The sequence below is a fragment of the Oryctolagus cuniculus genome, chromosome 8 (genome assembly GCF_051225735.1).
Source record: "Oryctolagus cuniculus isolate XC-2025 breed Fujian yellow rabbit chromosome 8, ASM5122573v1, whole genome shotgun sequence".
NCBI classification, from domain to species: domain Eukaryota; kingdom Metazoa; phylum Chordata; class Mammalia; order Lagomorpha; family Leporidae; genus Oryctolagus; species Oryctolagus cuniculus.
The window spans coordinates 49,559,386-49,568,586 of NC_142874.1; the positions used below are offsets into that span (position 1 = coordinate 49,559,386).

The 9,201-nt window shown below is 44.0% G+C and overlaps 1 pseudogene; it reads right to left on the bottom strand.

Moving 5' to 3' along the window:
- Nucleotides 1–7,817: 7,817 nt before the first annotated feature.
- Nucleotides 7,818–8,764, bottom strand: LOC100342563 (Y-box-binding protein 1-like; annotated as a pseudogene).
- Between the last annotated feature and the right edge of the window lie 437 nt (nt 8,765–9,201).

The window sequence follows — 9,201 nt, forward strand, 5'->3', positions numbered from 1 at the left end:
TTTCTCTTAACACTTGGAATATATCATTCCATTCTCTCCTAGCCTGTAGGGTCTGATGACAAGTCTGCTGTGAGTCTAATTGGACTCCTCTGAAAGTAATGTGGAGTTTCTCTCATGTACATTAATGTTTGACTACAATGTGTTCTGGTGAAGAGCATTTCTGGTCATGTCTATTAGGAGTCCTATTTGCTTCCTATACTTGGACACCCCATTCTTTCTCAAAATTGGAGAAGTTTTCTGTAATTATTTCATTAACTAGGCCTTCTAATCCCTTCTCTTTTTCAGGAACTCCTAAGATGTGTATGTTGGATCATTTGATAGTACCCCATAAATCTCCAACACTGCTTTTAAATTTTTCTAATTTCTTCCTTTTTTAGTCTGTAAAATTTCCAGAGTTTGTATTCTAACTCAGGTATTCTTTCTTCTGCCTCACCAAGTCTGTTGTTAAGGCTTTCCACTGCATTTTTATTTGATCTATTGAATTCTTCATTTCTCCCATCCAAGTACTAACCAGACCCGACCCTGCTTAGCTTCTGAGATCAGATGAGATCGGGCGTATTCAGGATGGTATGGCCATAGACTGAATTCTTCATTTCTAATATTTCATTTTGATTTCTCTTTAAATCTTCAATTTCATAGGAAATTTTTCATTCATGTCATGTATGGATTTCCTGAATTCATGGATTTGCTTCTGATTGCTTTTAAATTCCATTTCTGGCATTTCATCAATCTTTTCATCTTCACATTCTACTATTGAAGCAGTGTTGTGTTTCTTTGGGGGCATAATGTTGTATTCTTTATTCTTTTTTGTTAAATTTCTTCATTTATTTTTAGGCATTTGTTGAGTTCTTGGTTTTTTTCCCTCTGATGGCGTTTATCTTTGGACTATACCTCTGTGGCTTAGTGGAGCGTCTGCTCTTTCAGGGAATACCAGAGGCATGTGCTGGTTGTGGCCAGGGAGCTCTATTCAGTGCTTCAGGGTGGAGGGAATATCCAGGGTGACACCCAAGTTCAGCATGGTAGATCTCCTCTTTATTTCATTTTTTTCAGATGGGAGGGTCTGATCAGCTCTGTTGGCATAATCACACCCTCATCTCCTCTCTTACAATGCCCGGGTGCTAGCCCACAGTGGGTGCAATACTCTGCTGCCATTACAACCACACAAAGGATCTGTGCAGTCCTCAGTTTGACCACAGCTCCTTCCACAATGATCCACCCCAGGCAATCAGGGAGCCCTGAGTGTATGGCGTTGCCTGTAGCAACTACCTGGAGACCCAGCCACACCCTGCACCCTCCCATGTGGCCACAGTGTTTCCAGAACACAAGGCTCGCACAGGCATGGGTCACTGAGGATCCACTCTGTCCTGCCAGCCTATCGCATGCACAGAGAGTTGGAGATGCTCCCAGAGCCAGCTGCCTGTGGGTGCTCCACCTAGGCAGTTTGAGCCCCCGAGACTGTGACGTGCTGGGAGGCTGGGGGTACCTCATTGTCCTATGTGGCTGCGCATCCCCCATCAACCCTCCCAGGCAGACTCAGGCATCTTCTCTCGGCTGGTTGTTGGGCATGCACACACAAGCTGGTGAAGCTGTTACCTATGTCCAAAATGGTGCCCACCCTCTGCCACTGCAGGGCACCATTGTCAGGGTGACAGAATGTGCCTCCTTGTTTCCCTCAAGTTTGGCAAGTACCCTGTCTCCAAGAGGGCTCCAGGCTGGACTCATGCCAATCTCTCCCGGCAGCTCTATCGCCAGTGGCTTGGGCTGCTACAGTCTGATCTCACCTCATTCTCCAAAGCTGGTGCTGAGGTTCTCAGCTGCTGCGGTCCTGTGTTGGGCCCACACTCGTACTGTGCATCTGCACCCTCCATGTAGATCCACAGCGTCCCTCTGCCTTCCATGGGATTTCCACTGCTGTTTTCTCCCTAACTCTTTCTTGAGATTACACTCTCTCCATTTTTTTTTTTTTAACTGTCTACCTCTAACCTAGAGAAGTAAGCTCCCTCTCTACTCCATCATCTTGGAACCTTTGTTTTAAGTATTCTTAACTCCACCATAGGATACAATCAGTGTCTCCTGGTCCCAATGTTATGTTTTACTGTAAATGAAAATAGAGAAATTGGGAGGGAAACCTTCAAATTTCTTATTCTTTCCTCCTTCCATTTCCTTTTCTCTTCTTCTTCCTTCCTTCTTTCTCCCCTTACTTCTTTCCCAGCTTCTGAACTCACTCCTTCCTTTCTCTCTAACTTTTCTTCCTTATCACCTTTTATTTTTCACTCCTCTCCTTTTGCCTGTCTCTTGCTTTTATCTTCCTTGATTTTCTCTCACCATAGAAATATAAGGCAATGTTTATTTTGTTTTTTGTTTTCCTCCAAACTCTGGTAATCAAACTTCACTTTCTCCCTTTACATTTGTAGTGACTATGGCACATAGGTACTGATCCTTTTCTAAAAATCTAATATTGTAGAGGGGATAATCAATTAGGGAAAGTATGTTAATGAGAGATCCTTTTAGAAGTCAAAGCAAGTGCAAGTGAGATACTTTAAAGTAAGTGTTTTTTTTTTTTTTATTTTTTGCCAAGCAGAGTTAGACAGTGAGAGAGAGAGTTATAGACATTGAGAGAGAGACAGAGGGAAAGATCTTCCTTCCGTTGGTTCGCTCCAGGAAGCCAGCAGCTGGGTACTTCCTCCCAGTCTCCCATGTGGGTGCAGGGACCAAGCACCTGGGCCATCCCCCACTGCCCTCCAGGGCCATAGCAGAGAGCCGGACCAGAAGAGGAGCAACCGGGACTGGTACCTGGAGCCCCAACAGGGACTAGAACCCCGGGTGCCGGTGCCGCAGGCAGAGGATCAGCCAAGTAAGCCACGGCACCGGCCTAAAGCAAGTTTCTAAGAAGTCAATAGAAACAAACCAAGTCATTTCCTACCTCAAAACAAGGAAGTGTGGACACAAGTCTTCACATATGGGGGAACTTTAAAAAAGTTCATAGAAAAGGGAACTAAGTTTATCTTGGGGCAAAAATATTTGTATACATGAGAGTCTTCAAGAAGTTCATAAAAAATTTGTGTTGTGATATACTAAATTGATCTACTGTATATAAAGATAATTGAAAATGAATCTTGATGTGAATGGAATGGGAGAGGGAGCGGGAGATGGAAGGGTTGTGGGTGGGAGGGAAGTTATGGGGGGGGAGCCACTGGAATCCAAAAGCTGTACTTTGGAAATTTATATTTATTGAATAAAAGTTAAAAAAAATTGTATTGTGTAAAAAAAGCTATGCATGGATTTTAAAAAAATTTTGCATCCAAATAAACTTTTATATATATTTCTTACTCACTTTCAATACCCACTCTATAGATATATAAAGTTATTTCAAAAAAATTCATGGAAAATTCAATTAAAAATAAAATAAGGGCTGGGACCAAGACTGGGAACCAGGATTATAATCCACATCTCCCACAGTGTGGCAGGAACCCAGTTCCTTGGGCATCATTGCTGCTTCCCAGGGTCTACATTAGCATGAAGCTAGAATCAGGAGCCAGTCGGTAACGAAACCAGGTATTCTGAAATGGGACCCAAGTATCCTGACTGCTTGTCTAATGTCCATCCCTAAACTCATCTTTTCATGCCATTTTTCCATGAACTCTTTGAAGTACATTTGTATATCTATAGTGCAATTGTTGAAAGTGGGTAAAACTATGAGGTCACATTCAGAATGATAACAAACTGCTTTGTGAAATAAATGTCATAGACCCTCCACATGATTGCTGTGTTTGATATTTAGCATGACTTTTTATAAGCATGTGGACATAGTTTTTACCAAAGTTGGTAATATAGTGAGTCTGGCTAGATAATCAGTAGACTTATCAACAAAGCATGACTGCATGGTCATATATTAATTGCATCATCAGGAATAAATGTTTGAAAACAAGATGAGAATAAATATTATCATTGGCAACATAAATACTTAAGGGAGGCAACATAAATACTTAGAAATTTGGAGTAATTAAGTCATTTGTGACCTTGATTATTTTTCTAATGGATAGACAAATTTAAATAAATGTCAAGTCCCCTGACCCTTTTCTCCTTACTAGAAGCTGTCAATATCATCTATTATGCCAATGAGATACTAGGTCAGTTTAGCATGCCAAACTTCACCCAATTTGTATTTGTATCCATGGAAGACTACCAACTACTAACCTTTTTTTTTTCAAAGTGCTTTTATATTATGTCATTTGATGTTTACAGAACTGTGATAGCTCTCCTTATGTCCATTGGAGCAAATAGGAAACAAAGTACAGATGAGGAATTCTTCCAAATGTTGTCCTCCCATGGTTTCTTGAAGATGACCCAGCAAGAAGACCACTAAGCTGAGAGTGCTGAGACTGACTCAGTTTCCACTGTTGCCCAGGACCTGTCAACTTGCCATGTGCAGATGACCCTGGGCCTCAGACTATAAACACAGATTAATTTAAAATGTCAGCAACGGTTCATGATCTGGCACACAACCTTGAATTACACTTTGAGGTCAATGTGTTTTAAGAATCTCCACGCTGCCCTAGATGCCCTCACTTCCTTGGCTGAGGCATATTCCTTGGGAGGAATTTTGCTCTTTATGAAGCCTTCCCTACAATGCAGATGTATTTCATCTTCAGTATCCATTTAAGGCATTTCCTTTTGCATATAACATAAATTTTGGTTAATTCTTATTTACCAGTTTTGTGATTATTTTTGAAAGTTTGAATCACAAACCGATTGGTAGTTTAGCCAAGTTTGTGGAAAAATGAAATTAAAGAATAAGATTATTTTGGTGTAAAAATTTTCAAATTGGGGCTGGCATTGTGGTGCAGCAAGCTAAGTTGCTGCCTAGGATGCTGGTACCCCACATCAGAGTGCCAGTTTCAGTCCCGGCTGCTCTACTTCCAATCCAGCTCCCTGCTAATGTGCCTGGGAAAGTAGCAAAAGATGGCCCAAGTGCTTGGGGCCCTGCTACCCATATGAGAGTACCTGGCTCCTAACTTTGGTGTGGCCCAGCCCTGGCCATTGAACAAGCCGATGGAAGATCTCTCTCTCTCTCTGCTCTGTGTTTAAAATAAATGAAGAAAGGAGGGAAGGAAGAAAGGAGAGGGAGTAGGAGGGAAAGAAGGACAGGAGAGGAAGGAGGGAGGGAAGGAAGGAAAGAAGAGGGAGGGATGGAGGGGTGAGGAAAAGAAGGAAGGAAGAAAGAAACAAACAAAGGGAAAGAAAGAAATCTTTTAAAAATTTTGAAATCCATGTGTAATTTTTCATAATATGCAATTTCCATTATTTTTTGAAGACTCCTTGTAGGCATGGATTTAAAACATTTGTATATCAAAATAAACTGATCTTTTTAAAAAAGATTTATTTATTGATTTGAGAGGTAGAGTTACAGACAGTGAGAAGGGGAGACAGAGAGAAAGGTCTTCCTTCCTGGGACATGCTCAAGCTGACTTGCCCCAAATGGTAGAGTTAGAAACATACCAGGGGACTCCAATTTAATCCCATCAAGGTGGCATGTACCAATGCCATCTCACTAGTCCAAGTGATCAATTTCAGTTCACAATTGATCATAATGAAAGGACTAAGAGTCAAAGGGAGCACATAAACAAGTCTAGTACCTGCTAATACTAACCGATAGAATAAATAAAGGGGAGAGTGATCCAACATGGGAAGCGAGATACTCAGTAGACTCATAGAATGGCGGATGTCCTAAACAGCACTCTGGCCTCAGAATCAGCCCTAAAGGCATTCGGATCTGGCTGAAAAGCCCATGAGAGTATTTCAGGCATGGAAAGCCAAGACACTCTGGCAAAAAAAAAAAAAAAAAAAAAAAAAAAAAAACAACAACCAACCACCTAAATGAAAGATCTCTGTGAGTGAGATCCCAGTGGAAAGAACAGGTCTTCAAAGAAGGAGGTACCTTTCTCTGAAGGGAGGAGAGAACCTCCACTTTGACTATGACCTTGTCTAAACAAGATAAGAGTTGGAGAACTCAAGGGGCTTCCATAGCCTTGGAAACTCATGACTGGTGCATAGGGAGATTACTGATGCCATAAACAGGAGTGTCAATTTGTAAAGTCAACAACAGGAGTCACTATGCACTTACTCCTCATGTAGGATCTCTGTCCTTAATGTGCTGTACATTGAGGCTTAATGCTATAACGAGTACTCAAACAGTATATTTCACTTTGTGTTTCTATGGGGGTGCAAACTGTTGAAATCTTTACTTAATGTGTACTAAACTGATTTTCTGTTAAAAAAAAAAGAAGAAATTATCAATTCCCAACATGACTCTCACTGGGATTAAACATGACAATAGGTCTGATCTGATTTCATCATCATTTAAAAAAATCATCTATTATTTTTCACTTTATGTTTCTGTGTGGGAGCAAACTGTTGAAACCTTTACTTAATGTATGCTAAACTTCTGTATATAAAGAGAATCGAAAATGAATCTTGATGTGAATGGAAGGGGAGAGGGAGTGGGAGAGGGGAGGGTTGCGGGTGGGAGGGACGTTAAATAAAAGTTAAAAAAAAAAAAAGAAAAGAAAGGTCTTCCTTCCGTTGGGTCATTGCCCAAATGGCCGCAACGGTCAGAGCTGTGCTGATCCAAAGCCAGGAGCCTGGTGCTTCCTCCTGGTCTCCCATGCGGGTGCAGGGACCCAATCACTTGGGCCATCCTCTGCACTCCCGGGCCACAGCAGAGAGCTGAACTGGAAGAGACTAGAACCCGGTGCCCATATGGGATGCAGGTGGAGGATTAACCAAGTGAGCCAAGGTGCAGGCCCCTAAACTAATCTTTTAATTCCATTTTCTATGAGATTCTTGAAGTACCCTTGTAGAATTGTCTAAAATTTTGCTACTCAAAGAGGAATCTGTGGTGCAGCAGCACTGGGACTAAGAGATTCTTAGAAATGCAGACTCTCAGGCTCCATTTCACCCTTAGTGAAAAATAAGCTGCATTTTAACCAGATCTCCAGGTAGCTGGTAACTAGGGACGTTAAAATTTGAGAAATGCTGGTCTACAAAAACAGAGAATTAATGGGACTGGAGATTAGCGGTCAGAGACACACACCTTTTCAGAAATTTCATGTCCTAGTGGTTTGGCTAGCAATGTCTGCTGTTCAAGGTTTTTGGCATTAAAGAGTGAACTAGCCCTCTGTCCAGGAAACAAGTGGGTATCTTACAATGATCTGCTGTTGGACTGTTATTTGGTCTTTCATATTAAATTACTATAGATACCAAATGAACATTGACATTAATTTAGGATGCACTAATGCCAGATACGGAGCTGAGCCTCTTCTGTGGATCATCTTATGTTACTCTCAGAGGTGCTGTTGCCCCATTTTATTTATTTTTTTATTATTTAATACCTTTATTAGCAGGTACTTTCAGTTTGTTGACTTTTTTGAAAAAAAAAATCAAGTTGTAAACTTTTATTACAAGTTAAAACTGAAGTTCTAAAAAAAACTCAACTTGACCAGATATGAAACAATTTAAAAACCTTTAAAGGTGTATTGAGAAAAACCAGGCTTTTTTTTTTTTTTTAAGATGATTTATTTGAAAGAGTTACACACAGAGAGGAGAGGTGGAGAGAGAGGTCGTCCATCTGCTGGTTCACTCCCCAGTTGGCCACAGCCAGAGCTGCACCCATCCGAAGCCAGGAGCCAGGTGCTTCCTCCAGGTCTCCGCCGCTGGTGTAGGGGCCCAAGGGCTTGGGCCATCCTCCACTGCCCTCCCAGGTCACAGCAGAAAGCTGGACTGGAAGAGGAGCAACCAGGACTAGAACCCAGCATCCATATGGGATGCCGGCACTGCAGGCGGAGGATTAACCAAGTGAGCCAGGGCGCCAGGGATGCTAAGCATTTACTCAGCCCCGCCCTGCTCAGCCTTGGAGCCGAGGAATTCTCAGCTGGTGGATGGCTGCTCTGTCTGTTGGCCATCCTGTGATTTTAGGGCTATCTGAAACGGAAGTTGCTGGGGTACCGATGCTTAGGCGGCTGCCGACCCTGGGTCTCCTCTCCTTGAGTTTCCTTCTCCTCTTCATTGCTGTCCTCTCCAGGCTGTCTTCGGCGAGGAGGACTTCTGCAGAATCCTGGTCTGTAACTCCGACACACATTCCATCTCCCTGGTCTAAACCCTGTTCACCCGCGCCCTGGCTGTCAGCACCTTCCATCACTTCTGTCTGCACAGGAGGGTGGGGCTCCGCATGCAGTGAGGTGGGGACCTTCGCCCGCAGGAGGGCCTGGCCTTCGGGGGCTCTCTGGTCCCTGAGCCTTTTCCCCACTCCCACTATTCTGTAATTCTGCTAGTCATTGCGTGGAGGACCCCTGCGGCGTGGACAGCGTCTACAATGGTTACCTCTGCTGCATAGTTACTGCCTTGCACTGGAGCTCTGCCAGGACCTGTAACATTTGCTGCCTCCACACCCTTTTCTCCTTCAACAACATCAAACTCCACAGTCTCTCCATCTCCTACACTGCGCAGGAATCTCCCTGGGTTCTTCTTCCTGAATGGCAGGCCGGTGTGTAAATACATCTTTGGTATCACTCCTGTGGGTGAAACCATGTCTGTTTCTTGCTCTGAACCATTTGACTGTTCCCTAAACCTTCGTTGCAAAGACCTTCTCGTCCCAGTTGGCAGGTGCCGCAGATGCGAGGCCGCCGGGCCCGCTGCTCCCTGCGCGCTGCCGGTGGTGCGGGGCCGGGGCGGCGGGCAGCGGCTGGGTCTCGGCCTCGCCGCTCATGGTTGTGGTGATGGTGACTGGGGCCGGCTGCGGCTGCGGCTCCCCCCGGTGTGTGATGGTAACCAGGCCAGCGGCGGCGGTGGGGCTGCTCAGGGCTCTCTGGGGTCCACTCTCCGCTCCCGCTACGGATGGAACTCTGCCCTATTTTAAATGCCAAAGGGAGGCATTTACCCTGGTGAAGGAAGTCACCAGTTGATATCCAACTATGGTTCCTGAATTCAGCTTCCTGCTAATGGAGATTCTAGGAGGTAGTGAAGTCGGTTGGATGATAGAGTTGCTGCCACCCACGTGGGAGACCTGGGGTGGGTTCCTGGTGTGGGGAGCAATCCGGACTGGACTAAGTTACTGGAATTAAGACTTATTCTATGCATCTGCTCTCCCACAATATGGCGCTGGGAGAGAAGTAAACAGCTTCTACACAGCTGCCTCCAGTTCAG